General features: G+C 36.7%; 1 long non-coding RNA gene across 2 annotated transcripts in view; it reads left to right on the top strand.

Moving 5' to 3' along the window:
• The window catches only part of LOC109548846 (uncharacterized), a 410544-nt gene that overhangs the window by 323220 nt on the left and 63420 nt on the right, over nt 1-23904 (top strand). For both annotated transcript variants that reach the window (XR_002175017.3, XR_002175015.3), the window contains exon 3: nt 11026-11132. This is a non-coding gene — a long non-coding RNA (uncharacterized lncRNA). The remainder of the gene's footprint in view (nt 1-11025; nt 11133-23904) is intronic.

The raw sequence follows: 23904 nt of genomic DNA, 5'->3' as shown, positions 1-23904 counted from the left end.
CTATAGAAATTGAGGTTAAACATTTAGAAGCTATTATAGCACCTTGACATGTTTGGGAATTCCAGGCATGTAATGATTGGATTTGTCTCACTGACTAGGTTGTGGACCATTTAGGGTGTTGTTAACTCTTCCAGTGAGTGGCTTGTGGCATAAGCTGGGTACCAGTGATGACCAGTATGACCACATATTGATCTGTGGCCAATTGGGAATTAAAACAAAACAAAAGGAATAAACAAAAACTTGTCCAACAAAAATGGTTTGAAAATAACTGACCCAACTGCTCTGTCTTCCTCTTCTGCTCAAAAAACTCTATCAGTGACTCCCAGTCACTAGAAAATAATGCCCTAGCCTCTTGTCTTGCTGTGCAGGATCCTCCGTTATTTCTTCCTTTCTCCAGTCTATCCATTCATCACTCTCTTAAACACACTGTAAGCAACAGAAATGCCAAATTGCTTGTGTGCCATGGCAGGCCGTGTGCTGTTTACACTTTTTAAGTTTTTGCTCAAACATGTGTCTCCTCCAGTGTAAAAGCTTCCCTGGACACCCAGACTGGTCTTATTGTATGTCCTCTCTCCTCCTACAATTCTCAGTGTATATGCTTATTATTACATATACCCTATTGGAACATCACTGTATATGTGTCTGTCTCCCTCACGGGAAGGTGAGCTTTTTCAGACAGCCACCATGTCCTATTTCTCATTATTAAGCCCCTATTTCTCAGAGTCAACATTCAATACTAGATTGTTAAATTAAGGAATAATTAATGTATATTAGGCAAGAGTGAAGATTCATGGGTTTGAGCTGCAACTCTGTAGTAGGCATAAATATTTCCTTGGGTAGACTTGCACATTTAGTTTTCTGTTCAGGAGGATACTCAAATGCAAAGGCAAAGGATTGGACTCAGTGATTTCTAGTCTATTTTCATGTCAATAAAATTTTAAGGCTCTACATTCTGAGCATTCTGTATACACTTTTAAACTAAAAACAGTTTTATTTTTCATTCCTTCTTCAGATATCCCCTAATCCCTTGGACTTGCAGAACCATTTAGTAAGTGGAGAAATCTTCAATTATTGTTAGAGGCCTTTCTATATTAACTACTTTTCAGTATCAGTGTTTTCCCCTAAAGAGTTCATCTTATACATACATTCCATTCAAAGTAATAATGAATTATTAATGAAATTCCTTTCTGAATGAACATTGCAGGAATTTGGTTAAGCTTGAAAAATATTGGAAATTTTACAATCCTTTTTGTTTTAAAAGCCACACAGGTAGTAAAACTATTTTAGTAGAAATTCTAGCAATTTGAGGAGTAGTGAAATATATACATATAAAAATTTTAAAAAGCTTCCACATAGATATATAAAATTATGTAAGTGATAGTTCAGTTACAATTATAAATGTGTTGGGAGCAATGCAGCAGACCACCTCCCTTTCTTCCCTCATCTCCCTCCACCCCCCACACACTCAGAGACATCTTTCACCTTCCTTCCCTACCCATGACCACCCAGACGTAGGAATGGTTACCTAAGGGTAATTCAGTAACATGACACATTTGAGTACTCTGGGTCATACACAGTGTGAGATCATTGTTTGGTACCCACATACATTAAATTTTTAAAGCACTCCTTGGATTTGATCCAAGAATTATCTCATCAATTAACACCCCAGCCACAGATGAAGAAGCAGGAGGGTGGAATATCACCTTGACATATGAACGAAAGCAGAGAAGGAATCGTGACACGGAGGAGGAAAGGGCTTTATAACTACTCAGTGGCCACAATTAGCCTCCCAATCCACGTACTCCCAATCCAGTACATCTCCACAAAGTACTTTCAGCCTGTGATTGTCAGCAGAAACAGTGTGTGGGATGGGTGGGTGTGAAAGGAGAAGGGGTGAGAGGAAGTCATTGAAAGAACACCTAGAGCTGCTTGAGGGGAAAAAAGGATGAGATGAAAAATGTAGAGCAGCCCTGGCGGGTAACACCAGGCAGCTGAGTTTGATGAGAAGGAAAGGAAGAATGCTTCTTTTCAAGCCTTTCAAGATTTAGAGTTCTATTACAAAGCAGATTTACCTTAGAAGACATTTAGCTATAGGAATAAAACCTGTAGGAGAGAAGCAACGTTTTTGGTGCGCTTAAAGCGTAGAATATGTCGCTCTTTCCTTAAAGAAATACTCTTTTTCTTCAAAGGATTTAGACATAACTTTTTACTTGAAACCTTCTAGACTAATGAGAAAAGAAAATCACTTATGAACTAGAAAGAACTTTGAAAGATAATTTACGTTGTTATGACTGGTATTCTTTTAATTCTTTTATGACTTTCAAGGATGTACTTCCATCTTTATGACTTTTAGGAATGTTTATTAACTGTTGGTGACTGAGAACTAAGGATAAAATGACAAGCAAAATGACTCAGGCCTGGCATCTCTCATAGTTCACTGAGGAATATAGGCAAAAAAACCCAATCACAATAAACTGTTATAAATGTTATGATGGGGAGGTAATAAGTGTTGTGAAAGGCGTTGCAGGAATGCCTGGCTCAGTCTAAGGGTAACAGGAAAATTAAAACGTGACATTTTTACTAAGAGAAGGAGGATGAGTAGGAGTTGCCCAATGAAAAATGGGGCCAAGTGTTTTGTTTTTGTTTTTAATTATTAAAAGGTGACTGTCCAGAGGCAAGAAGAAGGGGGAAAGGATGGATAGGGGAGAAAATGCAAAAGACAGTTTATCATACTTAGAGTACAGCTGGCAAGGCAGGGAGTAGTCTGGGGTGGGTCTTGAGATGAAGGCAGAGAAGCTGGTCAGGTCAGGAAAGCCCTTATGAGTGATATAAACTGGGATACTTTCCAGAATGAGAGGAGGCACTACTAATAATTATACCAGAACATATGCATAAGTGGAGATATATAGTGATTCTATTGAAAAGATGTAGAAAGAATTTTAAACAGAAAGATGGCATGTTGACATATGCATTTTTTAAAATTCCAATTATTAGAAAATGGTTTGGGGAGATATAAGAGTTGGGCATAGGGAGACCAGCTAGGAAGGGTCTAGATTAACTTGGATGACTGATGATCATGACCTGAGCTAGGATAGTTTTGGCCATGTGGAGTAGAATAGATGCACCTTGATTTAGAGGAAGTATAATAGACCAGAGTAGGTGGAATTGAGGAGGTTCAGGGAGTGGGTTGGAGAAGAGGTAGAAGTCCAGGATCTATTCCAAGTTATTGTTTAAGCAACTAGTGTATAGTATTGACTTTTATGAAATTAGGAACACTGGAGGAGAATCCCGATTTGAGGAGGTGGCAATAGAAGGTGGTGTTTGTGTCACATTGAGTTTGAGGGGCTGGAAAGTTTTCAGTTCAAAACTGTTCAGTAGACAGGTTTGTATGACAAGAGATATAAAAGCAGGGGTCATTGACACAGCTAGTAAGGTAAAAAGAACGACATTTTTAAAGAGGGGAGGGTAAAGGTGATAAAAAGACCTTGGACCAAGTCTTGATGTTCTCCATCATTTAATAGTTGGGTATAAAAAGAAAGGTTGGCAAAGAAGGCTGAGAAAAAGCAACCAAAGAGATAGGAGAGCACAAACTTCTGAATGAGATATCAAGTACAATAAGGATTATAAGTCTACAGTGAATTCAGTCACAAATAGGTCATTCAGGTTGCCATATGTTTTATCTCTTCCTTTTCTTTTTTTTTTTGTTTTCTTTTGCTATATAGACTATATATGAACTGCTTGTTTTATTTCTTTTGCATTGATTTGTCAGAAATTTACTATGATTTTGATTCTATTAATGATAATACAAGCATTATATGCAAACATACAGAATCCCCAGTTATATAACTGAAGTAAAAAGGAAGCAATAATTTTAACTCTATTTTGTGAGCAAACATTATAAGAGTTTTGGGACTTACGTTTCTTTTTTCTTCTTGCTTTTTTTTTCATTTATTTAAACTGGAATTGAAAATCCTATACATATGCCTACTAAACTCTCTACTATCAATATGTCTCTTTTCTCCCTGCATTCTATTTTGATGGTATGATGACAATTATTTAGATATCAGATAAAATCCTCTTTCACAGATAGTTACTTCATTTCCTTCTGCCTTCTGGACACTAACAAATCTGGATATATATACTAGCTCAAGCTTATATTGATAGTATAAGCTTAAGCAACCAGATAAAATCTATGTGGGCTTTTTAAAAAATGGAAAGTTTCTGGCACAAGTTAGTGTTCAGGCAGTGTTTAATTTCTCCCTTTCACTTTATTTCTGATCTTTAGCTTGCTTTGGGCTTCACTGTCAGTCCATTTCTACTGTAACTCCCCAGTTCTTGGGTTCTGCTCTTGATTGAGTCATCTGACCACATAGAAAGCTTTGGAAGGAAAAAGGACTATATTAGTGCATTTCCCCAAACCTTGTAAATCTGAGGATGTCTTTATAATACAATAAAATCATTGGGTTATAATCCTCTCCACTGTCAAATCTTTAAAGATATTTTTTCATTGCCTCATGGACTTTTTATTGTCGAAAAGCAGAAATATGAGACTGGTTTGGTTTTGCTTCTTAGAAAGTTACCTCTTTTCTTCCTTCTGGGTGCTAGCAGAATTCTTTAATCTTGAAATTTAATATTTTTACAATGTGTATGTGTGTATGCATGCGCTGTTGAACTCAGTACGTTGGTTTTCCTTGAACAGTTTTGCCATTTGTAGGGCTCCCAAATTAGATCTTTTTGTGATCTGGAAAGTTCTCTTTCCCCATACAGTGGATTGATGTTTCTAACCTATTTGCATTGTTTTTCAGAATCATCCATATTTGGTAACCTGGAATTTTATGATTTGCCTTCTATTAGTTTATCTTCTGTTATATTCTATTTCTTTATGTAATCTGTTCTCCTTTTGGCAGTCTTTCCAGAATTTGTCTTCTTTATTGACACTTATTCTGAAATATTGTGTGATTATCAGTATTTCCAAACTTAATTTAATTTTGTCTGCTACTTTTAAATTTTATTTATCTTTACAGTGAAGAATAGAAAGAGAAAGTTTATGGCATTTTGCCTAATAGCCTCTAAGTTTTTCTGTGAAGTAGGAGACAAGATATCTGTTGATGGTTAAGGTAGGCAAGCATGAATAGAGGATTTGAGATTAGAGAAGTAATGACATAGTTCTAGAGGCGAATGGAAAGGAAATTAACTAAGACAAGAATAAGAAGAGCTGAGCAGAAAAGAATATTTGGCTGAAACTGAGAACCATAAATTTGTGGTTTCTGCCCTCAGGGAACATAGAATCCAGTTAGGAAAATGAATAGTACTCAAAGCATTACAACCCAAACAATGTACAATGGTGCATAATTGTGAATAAGCAGTACAGATATGTATATTACTCAGACTTTTTAAATGCTAATTAGACCTTCCCAAATATACAAGGAGAAACATTTTCTTCTTCCATCAAGAAATCTGTAAAAAATAACAAGCATGATCACCTTTCTACCAGCCCATCTACTTTCTGACAAGTTTTTTTATAAACTTACCACTCATATTCAGATCAGATATATCTAAATTTACTTAATTTTTTGTATATTTTAAAATGTAGACTATGAACTAATTTTGTTCCTGCATCCTGAATACCTTTAGCTTCTAATTTTCAAATTTAAGCATAAATAAATAAGAAGAAAATGACTTCCTAAATTGGCAGTTGTTTCCAAATAACACTGCATATATTTGAGGGTAAAATTACTATTTAATCTGAGCTTTCTGGTTTATATCTAGAAAAATGTTTCAAAGACAGTTACAGTAACTATACATATGGATCTTAAGTTATGGATTATATTATTTATACTTAAATAAAAAACATAACCAAAAGCTGCTCCATAAAATTAACCAAACTTATACACACACATACATATATATGTATGTATATATATAGTAAATTTTATGGTAGTCATAGAAAATAATGTAATGATATGTAATGATAACCTCTTCATGCCTTTCAGGTATTTTTTAAGATTACTAGAAAGCGTGAAAAGGTCTATGCACTATCTTGCCTTATTGCACACTAACTCAAGGCAAAACTGAAGAACTTACAGATTTACTGAGTTCTGTAGGTCAAAAATCTGGGGAATAAAGCAGCAGAAAGGAATGTCACGAACATAGAGAAATAATGACAGGATGGAAGGATATCATAAATTTAGATCTAAAATTGTAGCTGCTCTGGGGTATACCAGTGTGCCAGGTAATAACTAGACATGTAGAAATTATGATTTTCACTAGAAATTCCCCCAAACAAGTATCACAGTCTTTAAAGAAAATAGAGAAAAATCCTTAGCTATATTGTGGCAGTGTCCTGCATACAGACCATCTGTATTCGTCTGCTTGGGCTACTATAACAAAGTGCCACAGACTGAGTGGCTTAAACACTAGAAATTTATTTTCTTACGGTTCTAGAGGTTGGAAGTACATGATCAAGGTGCCAGCAAATTCGATTTTTGGTGAGCCCTCTCTTCCTGCCTTATAGAGGGCTGCCTTTTATGCTTTGTCCTCACTGGCTTTTCCTTGGGGCGGGGGGTGTTGCGCATGTGTATACATACACACAGAGTCTGCTGTCACTTCTTGTAAGAACACTAATGCTATAGGATCAAGGCCGCATGCTAATGACCTCATTTAACTTTAATTGCTTCTTTAAAGGCCCCATCTTCAAATACAGTCATCTTGGAGTTTAGGGCTTCAACATATGAATTTAAGGGGGACACAAACATTCATTCAGTCCATAACACCATCCATGTAATGGAATTGCTGGAAAACATTTTAGCTTTATTTAAAAGTAATCCCCTCCAAATGCGCCATTTTGGAGCTATTTAAATAAATTCTAAATACTTAATGAGAGCCACAGTTTAAATCAGCTTTAGCATCTTCCCAGTGCTTAGGACCTCTTTGAAGCCAACTTGAGTCTCAGCTTCACCCTACCCTCTTTCCATGATCTGCCAGGGAGGTGGCAGAAGTAGAGGTGGAGGGTAGAAAATCCAAGACTACACCGTACAAGTGGCTCACTCAAATCCTTTTATTTATTTTATTTTATTTTTTTGAATTTTACTTTATTTATATTTTTATACAGCAAGTTCTTATTAGTTATCCATTTTATACATATTAGTGGATATATGTCAGTCCCAGTCTCCCAGTTCATCACACCACCACCACCCCCCTGCCGGTTTCCACTCTTGGTGCCTGTATGTTTGTTCTCTACATCTGTGTCTCTATTTCTGTCCATCAGATCCTTTTAAATGACCAAGAATTATCCCATGGACAGGCCAAAAAGCTGGTTTGCAAAATCTAAATCCCTCTTCCCAAAATATCAGTTACAATTGTAGTTAGAATATAAGTATCTTGTTTGAAGCACTCTCACCTTTGAATAAGTATCCAACCTCTTTTTCCTAAGGATGAGCTTGCCTGGATTTTACATGCTTAAAATATTTAACTTTGCTATTGCCTTATGTACTTGTTTTCTGAGCACCATTGTGAACTTTATATATGCATATTTCTGTTTCACACTTTACCTAGAATAATTTTATGAAAATTGCCTTGAACCATGGATCTTGACAATTTTTATATTAATCTTTACTGATATTACTATTAAATAATTATCCTAATATTCCACCTAAACCTAGCACTCTTGTTTTTTAACCTTCCCAGTTACATTTCCGAGAGATTTTTCTATATATGGAGGTTTTTTTTGAGGCGAGGAAGTAATTTACTGCACCGTTTCATGTTTTCTTTTGTTTAAGACAAAACATATTTCTGGAATGGGCTATTGCAGAGGAATTGTGTCAAAAGCGAAGTATCTAATACCCTCATCACTGCCTATGCAAGAGCTCCCTATTAAAACATTTGTCCAGGGCATTAAAGTGACATACAGAGTGATGTTTATTGCTCTGGAGTAAAAAGCCCTGCCTGTTGTTTTTCCAGAAAAAACTCTTTGCTTCGTCTCAACGCATACTTGGACTTGCTTCCTGATATGACTTTTATTCCTTGAGCCCAGACTTCTTAAACATACCATCCATGATCTGCCCACTTCTTGTCTTATATACATCAAACAATGCAGGCATCGTTGGAGTGTATTATTTTTAAAACAGGCCTGGTACTTTTTTGGCTATTTTGTAACTGTTATTATTGGAATTTTTACAATTTTATGGAATTCAATGGGACCCTGCAATTTCCTTGAGTGTAGGATTTCTTCTTTCCTGTGTTTTTATGCCACAAAACTAAGTTTCAAAGAGAAACACGAGAAACACTCTTCTTTCTGCAAGGAATAAAAGGGCCTCAGCAAATTCCTAATCTAATTAACATCTTTAACAACTCAGACAATAAATTGACTGCAACTGCCCTTGAAGCTCTATGCCATCTTGTTAAGCTTCTTTCCAAGACTGCTATAAATCAAAGGAGAAATGCTAGGGTCGTTGCACATGTTTGTTGCTTGTTCCAGTGTGAAAGGCTGATTGCTTTACCAACTGCTCATTTAGACTGGATACATTTTTAGACGTGTTTAGCATTTCAGGTTTGGAAAAGAGGCCCCTCAGAATTCACAGGATTACATGTTGGCTCCAGTTCCTTAGGCCAAAATCTAATAACTTGGTTACTTAGCTTATTACGGATTATGCACATTTTTCAAAGAGAATAATGGACAAATTAAAACATGAAAAAGGGGATATGTAACCCTTCAATATTTGATCAGAAATGACAGCATGCTATTGAAATTTTATAACTTCCTTTTTATCATGAATTTCTATGAGATACTGTTAGGGAACTCAATTTGCTCTGTGGTTGTGTTAGCACTGGGTTATCATTTATATTAAGATAAGTCAGTGTTTTATTTCAAACTGAACCTTTACCCAACTGAGATGTAGATGGAAAGGCAAGTGTTGGTTAATCATTTAAAGTAAATTTAGTCCATCTGGACACATTCCATCTTCCAGATACATGAGTATTGTGGTGGGCTGGGCTGAATGAGTTCTTTACCGCTAGTCCAGGTCACTTGTAGAGCAACCACAAGGGCCACAATATATATTACATGGCCATCACCCTGGGATTTTAACCAATGCCTTTTTTTTTTAAGCGATGTCTTTTATGAACCTCAAAAAAAGAGTCCCTCAAAGATCATGCCATGGTATGAAACAAAAGAAGACTAATTATTTTATTGTGAAGTCTAATTCAAAAAGTTTAATTATTGTCACACAATATTCAACCATCAAGTAAGTTAGCTGAAATTAAAACAAAAATTGTCAGTTATATCACATCGTGTTGACAAAATAAGGAAAGGGTTTCTGGCCTGTTCATAAAACAGGAAAAATAATAAAGAAAAAATTAAGAAACATATCCTGTCTCACTGGTTATTAGGGAAATATGAATAATGATATCCTTGAACAACCATTTTATACCTATTTATTTCAAAAATATATAAATAATAACCAATGCCAGTAAAGTTGGTACTTTTACCTACTGTTCATGGTATTAACAAGGGGCATAACTTTTCAGAAAACAATTTCACAATATATCTATACAACCAATACTAATATCCAGCAATCCCATCTGTGGTTATCCGTCAAAGAGAACTAACAGAGATGGTTAGAAAAGCATTATTTATAATTGCCAAAAGTTGATAACACGAAAGTATCTGATGATAATCAAATGGTTCATTAAAGACACATCAACTACCTGCATATTACTCAACAATTAAAGTGATGGTTATAAATTTCATACACCAACATGGAAAAAAGCTTATGAACTAATGTTAGGGGAGAAAAAAAGCAGGATGAAAATTTTGTGCACACTACAGATACTCAGGAATATGCCGATAAAGAGATTAGGGATAATACTCCAAAATAATGGTAGCTGCTGTTTGGGGGTAATGTTTTATGAATGTTTTCCCTTTTCAAACATTTTAGTAATATGGCTATGTTAATATTATTTTTATAATATTTATTAAAAAACAAGCATGGTAATTTTTAACCCACTATTTGTAGATTATAAACAAAGACTCAACGCAAATAACTATTTGGGAAATGACCTCCACCCAATTTTCTAATATTCCATAAGTATGTATTTATTTCTGAATTATTGTGAGAAAAATGAGAAAATATCAAAGATAAATGAGGCCAAGCCTAGCTGCACTTCAGAAATGGCTAATGTGTCATGAGTGAGTTGTGAGTAACTGCAGAAGATTTTACAGATCGATTCAATTGTCTATTTCCACATCTTCAGGATGGAGGCTAGAAAATGTTTTGCAAAATTACATTTTCATAAAGTATATTGTATATGGATTAAAGCTTGTGGGAAATCTGATGATTAAAATGATGGGTAAGTTAGCCAAAAGGCAGGCTGTGAAAGACCGTTTGGGTCTTTTCTTTCTCAGGGTGATATCACAAACGTTCCAAATTAGCATTTACCCTTTGAGGTTAGACCTGAGAAATGGAACCTTCACTGTCTGTATTATCCAGATGAGCTTCTTGTTTCTTGTTAAGTTTTTTTGTGTGTGTGTGGTACGCGGGCCTCTCACTGCTGTGGCCTCTCCCATTGAGGAGCACAGGCTCCGGACGCGTAGGCCCAGCGGCCATGGCTGATGGGCCCAGCCGCTCCGCGGCATGTGGGATCCTCCCGGACTGGGGCACGAACCCATGTCCCCTGCATCGGCAGGCAGACTCCCAACCACTGCGCCACCAGGGAAGCCCTCTTGTTAAGTTTTGATATAGTGTTATTTCTACATTTAAGGTTACCAGATACCTGCAGTTTCAGGAGAAGCCTGGGACGTGCTCTCTGCATCCTCAGCTGCATCATATCACTATTTGGAGGAGCAACTTGGAGAATTTAGCCATTCCTAGGGGATAAAGGATTAAGCTTGACTTTATTTATGGAATCCACATTTGGTGAATATTTGTTATATGCATTCATACATGACTACATAAGTGAACAGATTGAATATATGATTGAATCACATTCTTCTTCTTCTCATGGGCTCTCTACTATTTTTTCTTACAGTTTCTCTAGATGAGAGTGAGGAGGCTGAAATACGTTTTTTCATCCCACATTCAAGGGCAAGATGTATGATCTGACCAATGTGAAGACCTGGTTCTTCAAAGTGCAAGGTATTTCATTTCTTTACCAAACAAGGGGTCAACTAAAATGGTGTCCTACAAAGAGAACTCTCCCCCAAACTGGAGGACATATGCTTCTATGAACGAATTTATATTTACAGAGAGTGAATCTGGCCTTCTAAATCAGAACAACAGATAAATCAGACAGCTCTTTAGTTTCTCAACTTAGAAAAGTACTTCTTGAATCTGAGGATTTGGAGGCAAGGTACGAAGATCCATAAGAACTGGGGAAGTACAGTGGTCAGCAGCCCCGCCCCCAGCTTGGCTTACCGGTGGCAACTAGTGATAAGGACAATTTCTCACGCTGGGAGGACCTAGGGACTCTGTCTCTGAATTAGAAGTTATATATAAGAATTGGATTAGACCTAATGACTTTTTTTGAATTTTTAAAGAAAAAGACTCTGAGAACTTCAGTCTGGCCTATTACAGAAGCTGCCTCTGTTGAGTACTGTAGTAGAGTTTTTGCCTACCCTTGCCTATAGTTTTTGCCATAAACTGCTTTTCTGGTTATTTGGGGACAACCATATGATACTATGATGTTTTTAATTCCCTTTTCCTCCTGTCTTCCGTCACTGCTATGGATATCTTTAGACTCGTTAATTTGTGTAACTCATAAATTTAATATATCTCCTAACTACTACAAAAACAGTAATTGTACTGAAAGAAACTTCTCTTCACTTGTCTTATAGTGTGAAGTATGTGGGGTCTGTTTTGTTTTCTCTTATAGTCTTTTAAATTTGGAATTCTCATTTTAATGGCCCTTAATTCCTTATTTATTCTGGGTTTCCCTGTCCAGTGCTTTACATGGTTAAAGATCATCTAGTTACATTAGTCTCACTTGCTACTCTTCAGGCTGTCTTTATTACACTTTGCTGGACCTGCCTAAAACCTTCTATACCTTTACTAATCAGGCCACTTTTCACCTTGGATTTGTGGTTATTAACTTGTCTATTTAGACTGGAGGATTAAAAATATCCCTAATATCAGGATTTTACCAATAAAAACCTCCTGTGGAGCTTTGATTCCTTTTGTGCAAGAAAAATTATAAGGGAAAAAGTCTTCATTTCTTCTGGCTTTCATTAGTGTGTGCTCAAAAAATAGAAAAATATAAAGGAACTAGTTTAAAACTATATGCAATTGAATCTTTTTACCTATTCACCTTTATTTTTTCTCTGACCATCTTATTCATCTATATCTTTAGCACAAAATATTTTGCTTACCACATGATAGGTGCTCAATAAACCTATATTGAATTGGAATGAAATGAATCTGATGGCATATTACTGATAGGTAAAAGCATGTACTAAATTTCATGAAAGATAGTTCAAGATTTTCAGATTTTCCTTCTCAAATTATACTCAGACGTGATCTAATGAGATTCTGGGACTGCATTCAACAATGAATTTGGTTGTGAAATATATAATTCACTGGTCATCACTAAGCAGATTGCTGAGACACTCAATCACTTTATAAATATATGCAGCAACAACTGTGTTTATCTCCAGTTTCTATGAATTGGTCATCCAAACAAAAGATCTGCCTGGACCGTTTTGTTTCTTAACATGTAAACTTGAAATCTTGAGCCTTCCAATTATGCCTAGTGAGAGTTCCCAGAGTTATAAGGTACATGAGTGAATTGTTAAATAATCTAATTTAGTAAAGACTTAAAATAGCTATGTTTTAAAAGATTGGGTTGACCAGACACAAAAAAACCACATATTGTACTACTCCAATTATACAAAATGTCTAGAAAAGCCAGAGAGACAGGAGGCAGATTAGTAATTGCCTGGGGCTGTGGGTAGAGACAGGAATTAACTGTAAATGGCACAGGGATCTTAATGGGGCAGTGGAAATGTTCTAAACAGAATCGTGATGATGGTTACATAACTTGGCAAGTTTACTAAGATTTTTCACACACACACACACACACACACACACACATTCACACACGCACACACGCACACAAGAATGGCTTGATTAAAATGTTTTCAAATATTATGTTATTTCATTGATTGTTTAACATAATGTACTCAGTGTACGTTTCTTATACAATCTGTCATTTTATTACAGATATAATTTTGGATATTTGCTGTGCTTCCCACATTTAGGGATGGGTGTGCGTGCCTTATCCTCCAATTTTAACCACTTTACTAGAAAACTCAGATGATGACAGGGACTGGAAATATTCTCTGGAAGGAAATGTAAAATTTATGCACGCACATCAGTCATGTCTGTCTTTATCGCAGCTCTGCATCCCCAGAACCTATCATGGTGTCATGTACGTGGTATATACTCCATAAATATCGGTTGAATGAATACGTGGAGAAGTGCATGACTGTGTAGCTCCACAGTAAAGTTGCTGATTCTATAGCAGAATTTCCTATAAATGTAGGAAGCTGTATCAAGTAATTTATAACCTGCTATTTGTTTTGGTACTTTACGGTTGTTTAACACACAACACAAATATTTTCAACCAAACATCAGTTTATTTGTACACTACTATTTTGAAACATTATTTTCTTAACCTCTCAAAAAGTGAATATTCCCCCATGGGAGGGGGTTAAAAATAAGCACATTGTTCCATCAAGTTACTAGAATACAATGAAAAACCATTTCTACAGTCATAGAGATAAGTGGTTGTGGCGTGTTCTGGTTTATTCATAAAACTGCGTTGGAAAGGCCTACTTGCCGTTCAGCTTTTGGCAGTGGACCCTTTTCAGGAATAGAGTCAAAAAAGTCAGGGTGCATTAGGAATTGATGGATCAAACAAAGGCATTTTGGCATAAAAAAGAAATTAATTCTTCATAACCTGAGTTTACTTATGATAGTCAATTCTATTGAACTAAATGATATATTTAACTCAGTCACAGAGTGCTAATTTCATAGTCCCTTTCTTTCCCCCAGCTGTTCCTGCATAGGTGTTAGAGATAATTAACTGTCATTTTTCTGAGTAATTCAGAAACTGCAGTGAATCAAAAACCTCTGTGTGAGTGATTGTAGAAAATGGCAACACTTAGTTTATTATGTAGCACATTCTTATTCCAGTTGTTTAACGTTGGGAACAGTTACCCCAGAATTTTTCTCACTATATAACAACGTTAAATCCACTGATGGACACTCACATACATATATCTCAGCACCCACATACAAACGTGAATATACATTAACACACCAAAAGGCTGCATATTATATATGGCAATTGTAGTTGTAAAGATAATTGATTAAAATTTCAGTATTATGTTTAAAATAAGAGCCACTACTTTTGAATTGTTTTTCATTGTTCCATTATTTTAAAATGGATATCTTGTGAAAAAATTGTGATTCAGAATCATACGTGGCCATAGCATTGTAGTAAGAAATAATGCATCTTTTCCTTTAATGTGTGGCATGGTAGAGAAAATTCCGGTATCATCATTATTTAGTAGCCTGTGATTCAGAGGTAGTCAAACTTCTAGTCTGTCAACTGAGATCACCAATAAGTGCACCTATCACAAGGACTCCATTTGAAACTTTAGTTCTGGAAGTAGTTCCGTAATTGGAAGCTCAGTGCTCAGCTCATTAACATACAATCTGGACAGGCTGCTAGGAAACAGCTGATAGTTGCTTTCTGTACCTTTGATCCTGTGGTAGAGGTAGAGTTCCTAAAACCATGATCCAACCTCTTATTTGCAATCAGAGCCTTCCCAGGAAGCCAGATGTGTGTAGTTGGGCCACCAGAACCACAGAGGACTTGCCATGTGTTTTTCGCCCTGGCAATTTCTGTCAGCAGCGTTTCCACTAGGTGCTGTCTTTTCATTTAAGAGGTTGATAAGGAGACTGGGCCACTACTTCCATGACTCAAGTCACCACATGCCTAAACAGGGCTTTCTTATGGCAGAGGCACCCTAGCACTATAGACATCCATTCCTCCTTTCAATCCCCACTGGACTAAAGTACACCAAGGAAAGCACATTGGGCCCAGAAGTCAACTTTTCAACACGTTGCCTTTCCAGGGCCTGGAGGAATCATTTGTTAAATCATCCTACTGAATAATTCCCTAAAATCTTGTTTGATAATGTCTCTTCCCCGTGACGCTGGAAGCTCCATGAAGATGAAGTCCACATTTTTCTTTTTGTTCGCTACAGTATACACAGAGCGTTTAGCATAGTGCTTAGTGCATGGTAGGAAATTGATACTTATTTGTTGAAATATTTTTAAAAATTATAAAATACATTTGTGTGAATAGTTACTTAACTGATATTCAGTTATAAACTCACTGGCTTGTTACGATTCTTGAAGTCCACCCATGTAAAAAGAGCCTGATCACTGCTGTATAGATTTGATGGTGTTTTTAGTTTCAACAACTCCCAACTTGTTTTTAGAACTTTCAAAATAATGTCTCTGGTATGAAGACCTATTTAAAAAATCGATTTCTCTATTTGACTCAGGGTTAAAGCATTTCTTCTTTCTGAGATCGTTGGGGACAATTAAGGACTGACTTTTCTTCAGTAGCCTCCTTAGTCCTGGACTTTAGATCTACAAGTTTTCAATTACCTAACCAGTCGTGACTTAAGTCAGCTCTGTCTCAGTTTATACTCAGAATCAGCACCCCATGCCTGCAGCTTGCATGACCCAGCAACTCTTTGAAGCACCGTGTTCACACAGAGTAGTGGTTTTTACATTCCTCTCTGAGTGGCTCCTGGCTAAAATGGAAAACTTATCACAAAGTGAACATCAGGTCTAGGATGTGCACTCTGTTTGGGAACAGATTTCTCCTTGTCTTGATTTCTGCCCAGGTGGGCATTGGCCCTCAAATCTGAGGATTGTTGTTCTGAGAGTTTATTTGGCATTTGTGAAGTACTGACAGGGTCCCCTGCACTGAATAAAACATAGGAGGCCACATGCTTCACTTTCCCAGTGGGCTTAGAGTTGAGGTAATTATGGTTCTGGGTTTTGTGCATGTTTGGAATTTAAAACTGTTGCTTTGTCAGTGTGTTGATTTTATGGTCGGTCTCAAGAGTAAGTAGATTTCAAAAACATAGCCAGTTAAGAGGAGAGTTGGCTGACTGTTAGATAGAAGTATCTGGATAATAGTAGTATTTGTCCCACAAGATGGTTCTGAAAGGAGGGTTATAATTGACTTAAGCCATTTTTTGCTGCCTGTTCTTTTAAACATGTGGCTGGAAAGCCTCTTCTGGTCTCTTAGCTCAAATGCTCAAACATATTCTGTAACAGTCATGCAGCCTAGTCCAACACAAAGAAAGTATTGTACTTCATCACTTGCCTTGGTTTTTCTACAAGATCAAAAGTGAAAGCTATTTCCATTTGAATTGGAAATATGCAGTAAATGTTTTCTTGATAGAACTTTTAAGATTTCTCTGTGCATTGTAAGGAAGGCAAAAAGAACAATTGGATTGTATCTCCTTAAAGCAGCAAAAATGGAATAAGATTTATTTTTTTCTGAAAATGTCACAGGCTGATATCAAGGAGATCATCAAACTGTTCAGTTGCATAAGGGACAGTACTTAGAGATGGAAAATAGGATTTAGGAATATAGTTAAATCGTATAGACTGAAGCGTTTGTGATACTTTTGAGAAGGGTTTGACTTAAGTTTAGCTTAGAGTGATTTATAGAGAAAGAATTTCTAAATCAACTAACTCATCAGGTAAAGACATTTACAGAGGGTATTTATGTGACTTAAGAGGAAGAAGTGACTATAATATCTCTTAAATGTGTTAGAAGTGCTATTTTCGTAAGAGCTAATAATATGTAAAAGCCAAATATTCCTAAAAGGAATTTATTAGATAAGGTTTCATTGTATAATCAGAATTTGAAACTAAACAAAAGTAACAGAAACCATTGGGGTTTTTTTCTTTCAAAATATTGTATAATTAATTATTTGTACCAGAAGTTTGCATCTCGTGTCTGCCACACCCTCCCTTCCTCTATTTATAGATCCCAGCAATGACCCCAGACACAAAGCAGATAAAGATGAGGGCCATGTACCTGGTATAGTAATTATTTTTCTATTACAACAAGCCCAGAATATAATGATATGCCATTAAGGAGAGGAGAGATGGGAAGGAGTCGGAAGGGTATGGAACTGTGTCATTCTGTGGTCTCTCAAATGTATTTAAGACCAGTTGTATGTGGAATATACATCTGGGAAAGAGTTGACCAAGGCTATTGGAAGTAAGCATCTGGTGGCAGAGACAAGGGACGCAGCTATGGAGGTGAATATGGAGGGCTCAGGGTCCAGGGAACCCAATCAGGTATCAGGGGTCCTTGATGTATATCATGGGCATAGGCAGGACAGTGGGGTGGGCAGAGCAGCCCCTGAGGAAGAATATGAATGGGCTTGGAGCTGGTTCTTGGAAAGAGGGCGATTCAGTGTTTGCAAAGAGAAGAGCAGAGTGAACAAGGCACATTCAGAGTTGGGAGAGGCCACCACAGACCCTAGGCCTGAACCTGTACCTTTGATCTCATCTTGGCCCAGGAGCCATGTCCATTCTGAAGGAGGCCAGGGGCAAAGGCGTGCAGGGTCATTTGCCTCAGTAAATGTAATGTGGCACAGATAGGGTAAAATTCCCGGGGAAGTTGCACCCTCCACTAGAACAGAGCAGCTGAAAGCAATCACTTTTTTCCTGCTGTTGTGCAGAGGGGAATCTATGGGCAAGAGATGGTCCATAATTCTCTATCCTACTCAGGCCAGTGTTATGAACTGGGCTTGTTGGAGCTGCTCACTTAAAGACCATGTAGTGGAACATGGAACATATGTACCTGAGAGGACATGGTACTCTTGATTATGGATGAGGACCTGGTAAGAGCCTCTCAGTGAGGACAGGCAAGGTGTCACTCTTTGGACTCTGGTTAGTCTCATGAGCAGTCTGCTGTGGATGCTTTAAGCTCATCAACATCTGTAGTTATTGGCACCTGCTCTTCTTTATTCATGAAACCTTTGATAGTTGCTTTTGATGGTACATAATTTACCTTTTTCACATCAAGATGGACCTCATTTTCAAGAAATTCTGTTTTTTTTTTTAAATTGTGGATTTCCTGGTCACTCAAGGATGAAGGAACTGGCCTGCAAGGGACAGAGAAATGTTAATGCCCCTTGTAAGGTTTCGAGCTGTGTCTTTGAGTGTTTCTCAGGGATCTGCTTTTTGTTGAGCAATATGACAAAGATGTGAGGTGATGAAGTCTCAACCTAGAAGAGCAAAGATGCAGCCTCTTTCTAAAACTTAATGTTATCATTAGTTGGGGTTATAGGTTGGGAAGACCCAGTAGGCCTGAATGTTGTTTAGGTTCCAAGAGAGCAGGAAAACAGGCTTTGAGGGGATAGGTAGTGCCCTGGAAGACTTCCTCTGATGATTCACGGCACGAAACCCACCCCCAGTGAAGGTATTTGGTGTCCATTAGGTCATGAGGCCCACCTTGGCAGAGACAGCGAGCTCACAGGAATAATGGAACAGACTCCACCATCCCCAGGACCTGCCCCAGCCTTGGGCTGGAGAGAATGACTGAGGATGAGACAGTAAGTTTAAAGACCACAGTAAAATGACCCAGAGGGTGTTCTTAACTGAGTGCCCTCTTTTCCCTTTGTGTCTTCTTTTTTTCTTTTACTTATGAAGAGTTCTAGTAACTTTTGTCTGAATTTCCACTTCCAATATTATTTGAAAACAAGGGGTCTTTTAATAAGAGCTTACCTCTCAAGCACTTGCCTGTGAAAGGATTAACAATTTAGCTCACCACTGTATTGAAAATAAAAATCTGATTCTCCACCTTAAGAACAGAACTGGAGAAATATCTATGCTCTGCAGAGTAATCAAGGATTCAGTCTCAGACCAATACTCATAGCTTGTTTCAAATTCAAAGTGGAAACACATTGCCAGAATTTGGAATTTTGTAAATAAATAAATAAAATCAAGCAGTGGAGAGGCAGCTTAGCACAGGTGTTAATTAGGGGCAGGGTGTCTAAAAGCAGATGCAAGATTTAAATCATGGGATCTTCTTCAAGTTAGTTAGCAATGCTGTGGCTCAGTTGCTTTCTCTGTAAAATAAGGATAATAGTAACATCTACCCACAAAGTTGAAAAAAATGTTTGACTTTTTCACTCTGAGTTTGAGTCCTACTCTAAGAGCCGAGATACGACTGTAGACTCCCACTCTTCATCAACAGCGATATATAAAGGGAGAGGGAATAAAATAAAATACCAACTTAAGTGGAAGCAATGTGTATCCTACTATACCAGTTATTTAAGAAGTGAAGCTGTTCTCTGTTTTGGGGAAGGGTTATTTGGGCTGGACAGTAAGGGTCCAGTGTTTAGTCTTCACGGAATCCTAGATTGCCTGGGTTTTCCATCTGTCTTTCGGAGTGCTATGCTGTTGTCTGTTACTTAACCAAAAGGGTTTTGCCAAACCCAGATCATTTGGAAAATAAAAGCAAAGCTCCAAACAAATATTAAGACAGGAATTTCCAACTGGTTTTGAAAGGAGGAACTAGTTTTCACTTTTCATTTCTCAGAGGGCTTGGATAACAAAAGCATTCGGTGGGGGGCCTGGGTTGATGAGTGGAAGAGGAGCTGGTGAAGGAAAAGTGTAATAGTGGAGTCCCTGAGGTGGTGGAAAGTAGGGATGGGTAAAGATTTAAAAGGAGAGGTTTGGAGGAGGCACCATACCTTCAACACTGGAAGTCTTGGTAGCTCTTTCAGGAACGAGACGAGATATGAGAAGTGGGAAGTGGCAGTCACTTGACTTGGAAAATTGCCATTAGATTTCTGTCTGTTTGATGGACAGACACTGTCAAGGTGTGCCAGACACACCAGAGTCAGAAGGTACAGCTGTTCACTTTTTATTTTCAGTCAAAGCTAATTATTTGAGTCAGTGAGAGTTGAGGAACTTTGGTAGTTGGTAGAGGAATGTCATATGGATTTACCAACGTGAGGTTTATTCACTTACCTTTAATTTATTGTTTAGTGTTAGGTAATTAAATTCTAAGAGCCTCTGAGTGTGGAGAAATGGAGGTATGCAGCGTCTGTCAACTGTAAGGATTATGCATTATTGCTGCATTTCATAGGTTTAGTTTTATTTTAAATGTGGCAGAATAACTCCCTATGTATTTACTTTCCTAAGGCAAGTCTTTTTGTAAAGCAGAGACCCCTTTTCTAACGCCAGTGATGCTGGATTCCAATATTATGGCTTTTTTAGGTTCTTGAAATGACTCTCTAATCTATGACTTTAAATAACTCTAAAGTCTAAAATGACTTTCTAAATAACATATTCATGATCCCAGGCAGTGGTTCAATAAGTGACGAAAAAAATAACAGAGGTCCCAAACCAGTGACTCTGTGGACCATTTCTTTGGCGCATACAGTGTTATAAAGATTCAAATCAGTTGTAACTGATTTAAGATTTCACTGAAAATCCAATTCTCGACTTCTTTTGAAGGATCAAAGAACTTTAAAGGCTCAGTTTGAGTGCATTCCTCAGTGGCAGCAAGGATTCCCCAGCCTTCACTATAGTCTCCCTGACCCAGTTTACTTTATTCACATCTGCTTTACTCATTCATATTGCCTGTCCTGTGATGGCATTTGAATCTGAGACATCTGATTTACACTTATCTTCATGATACTCAGCAGTGGAATATTTTTAAGAAGTTGAATCAACGAATCAACTCAGATGAATGTCTAGTTTGAATAATAAGAATTTTGCTTTTGTTTCATTCTTTCTCTAACTCTCTTTTATTTTTTATTTTTGGAGGAATTAATGCATACTGGTGATCAACTGTGTCCTTACTCTTCAATTAGTTTGAGGGATGGTTAAAATAGCCTAATTTTTATCTAGACATTAATCTTTAATTAGATGCCTTTTTAAAAAAGATATAACCCTTCATACAATCTTAAAAGACTATGTCCTTTAATAAAAAAGCAAAAAGGTTCTAATTAGAGACATTGTCCTGCTATCCTTAAGTAATAATCATTTAGAAACAGTTCATGGGCTAGAGGATTATATAAATTTTCCAAAAATTATAAATACTGATGATAAGTGCAGAAAGAAAAAAATTAAATAGTTCAACTGGAAAAAAAGAAAAGCTATATCAAGCAAATCATTCACAAGTTAAAAACATAGAAGATACTTTAGAAAACGATTTGCAATTACTTCCTTTTACAAATATGCTATTTTTCTGAGTTCTCACTTTAAAAAAATGGGCATAGTGCTTTAAAATTTGTAATACATATCCAAATATATATCATCATTTTATCTTTAAAATAACCTGTGTAAAAAGGCCAAGAAATTCTTGTTTCCATTTTAGAGGTGCAAACACTGAGTTTCACATATGTTTGAATCACTTGCTGGAGATCACACAGCTAGTTAGCAGTGGAACCAAGCCGTAGAACTCTTTTTTCTGACTTTCAGTCTTGAGCTCTTTCCACTGCATTACCCAGGCCCTCAATTTGCAGTAGAAGCTTTTCCACAGTAACACAGAAATAAAATGTCTAGTCCCAAAGGTGCTACATTGCTAAAATATGAGATGTGATTTAAATTAATTGTCACGTTCTGTGGTAAAGAAATGAAAATATTATTCAAGTTTAACCTTTGAGACAAATTCACATAAACTCAGCCAAATGCTTGGAGAAAATTCCACAAAACTGCTCCAGAGAAGGTGAATCAAATTTAGCCAAAACCATCAGCAATGTCCTACTACTGTTTAAAGTAGAAGCCATACCACTGTGGTAGTGCTCTGTATGCCATTTCTCAGAATATATTCTTGTTATCACCCTGACATGCAGTGCTGGTTTGTGGAGAAATTGTTAGGTTCTTTCTAGATATTTCCACTTTTTAATTGCTTGAGCAAATGGGTAAAAAACAAGTGTCGTGGCAGTCAGACTAACAGACTGCTTGGATTTCCTGATTCTCATGTCTCTTATGGATTGATTGGAGTAAATGAGCAGTGAACACAAAAATGTATTGCAATTATTCTGACTTTTAAGATCTGAAGACCTATGTTGTCTAGTGTAGTGGGTAAGAGTTTATTCTCAAAATCAGACATTTCTAGGGTAAAAATCCTGCGTTCCATTTTCCAGCAATGTAGATAAATTGCATACTCTCTTTAAGCCTCATTGATTCACTTATTTCAAAATATTTATTGACTCTGTAACATATGCCATGAAATATGTTAGAGGCTAAAGATATAGCAGTAAACAAGACAAAAATTCCTGTCTTCATGGGGCTTCCATTTTAATGACTCAATATCACTGAATATTAAATGAGGATAATTACATTTCTCCATTAGATAATTCCTGGGATCTTATAAAATTAGCTCTGGCCTAGAAGTACACTTGTGCACATTAGGTGCTCTAATCTCTGCCTTAAGCAGGCTGAAGAATGGGTTTAATGAGTAGAAATTTCAGTTCCAATATTCCCTCCTGTATAATTAAGCCATGATCTTTCCTGGAAATGAAAATCAATGGGAAGAACCCAAATAGGACCCAGCAAAAGGAACTGTCTCATAAATAAAAAATGTTAATTCAGCGTCTCTCTCTCTCATTTTTTACCTTTTTATTTTGAAATTATTTTAGACATTAGAAAAGTTTAAAAAATAGTATAGAAAGTTCAGTATACCCTTCACCCAGGTTCTGTAATGTTAATATCTTGAATAACTGTAATATAATTAACAAAACCAAGAAATTAACACTGGTAACATACACTAATAAAACTATAGACCATAGTATAGACCAGTTTTTGGTTTGGGTTTTTTTTTTCAACTAATATCCTTCTTTTGTTCCGGGATACAATCCAAAATACCACATTGCATTTAGTTGCCATGTTTCCTAAGTCTGTCAGTTCATCAGTCTTTCCTTGTCTCGCATGCCCTTGGCATATTTGAAGAATACTTGTCGGGTGGAATGTCCCTCAGTTTGGTTTTGTTTGATGTTTTTTCTCATAATTAGATTGAGGCAAGAATAGCACAGAAGTGTTGTAACCTAAGTGTACCATATGAGGGGCACAATATGTTGACATGTCTTACTTCTGGTAATGTTAACCTTGATCACTTGGTTAAGAGGTTGTCTGCCAGGTTTTGTCTTTGTAATTAATAATATCTAGGTGGAGATACTTTGAGACTATGCAAAAACTTTCTTTCTCCCCAAGTTTTACCCACTAATTTTACCATCCATTGGTAGATTTCGCTTGTATTATAGTGTTCCAATGGTGATTATTTTATCTGCTTCATCTCTTGTATGTTTATCATTGCTATTCTTCTGTAAGAAGAGCTGCCTCTTCTCTTTCATTTGTTTATTTGTTCAGTTTTCATAAACTTAGGAATTTTTGTTTTATGCTGTGGTTATAATCCAGTAATATTTTTTTTACTCAAATTGTTCCATTTTTGACCATTAGGAACCTTTTTGGCTTAAATCCTGTGCCCTTTTGACACGTGCCCAGCTAGATCTGAATACTTCCTTACTTTCTGGCACAATATGCCTCTGTTTACTTATAAGGAGAGGCTGCTGTCAGGTACTTTGAGAGTATAGCTTTTATATATTTTTTTTAAATTCTAAAACCAGGAAAATATTATCCTCCAAGATTTTGTTCAGGAAGGATTAACGTCAATGGGTGTCTTTGTTTCACATTGTACCAAGCACTTCACTGTTCTTAAACTGAACTAGTCATATTAAAGAATCTGAGTTTTCCTATATTCCCCACTTTACATAAAGGTGATTGTTTAAGTACACCAATGTACTTAAATATTGATTTAAATAATTCCTGAACTACATTCTCCTCCCTA

The sequence above is a fragment of the Tursiops truncatus genome, chromosome 9, assembly GCF_011762595.2.
Source record: "Tursiops truncatus isolate mTurTru1 chromosome 9, mTurTru1.mat.Y, whole genome shotgun sequence".
Classification (NCBI taxonomy): domain Eukaryota; kingdom Metazoa; phylum Chordata; class Mammalia; order Artiodactyla; family Delphinidae; genus Tursiops; species Tursiops truncatus.
Note: the sequence above shows the minus strand (reverse complement) of the source record. Positions and strands in the feature narration are given on the sequence as shown.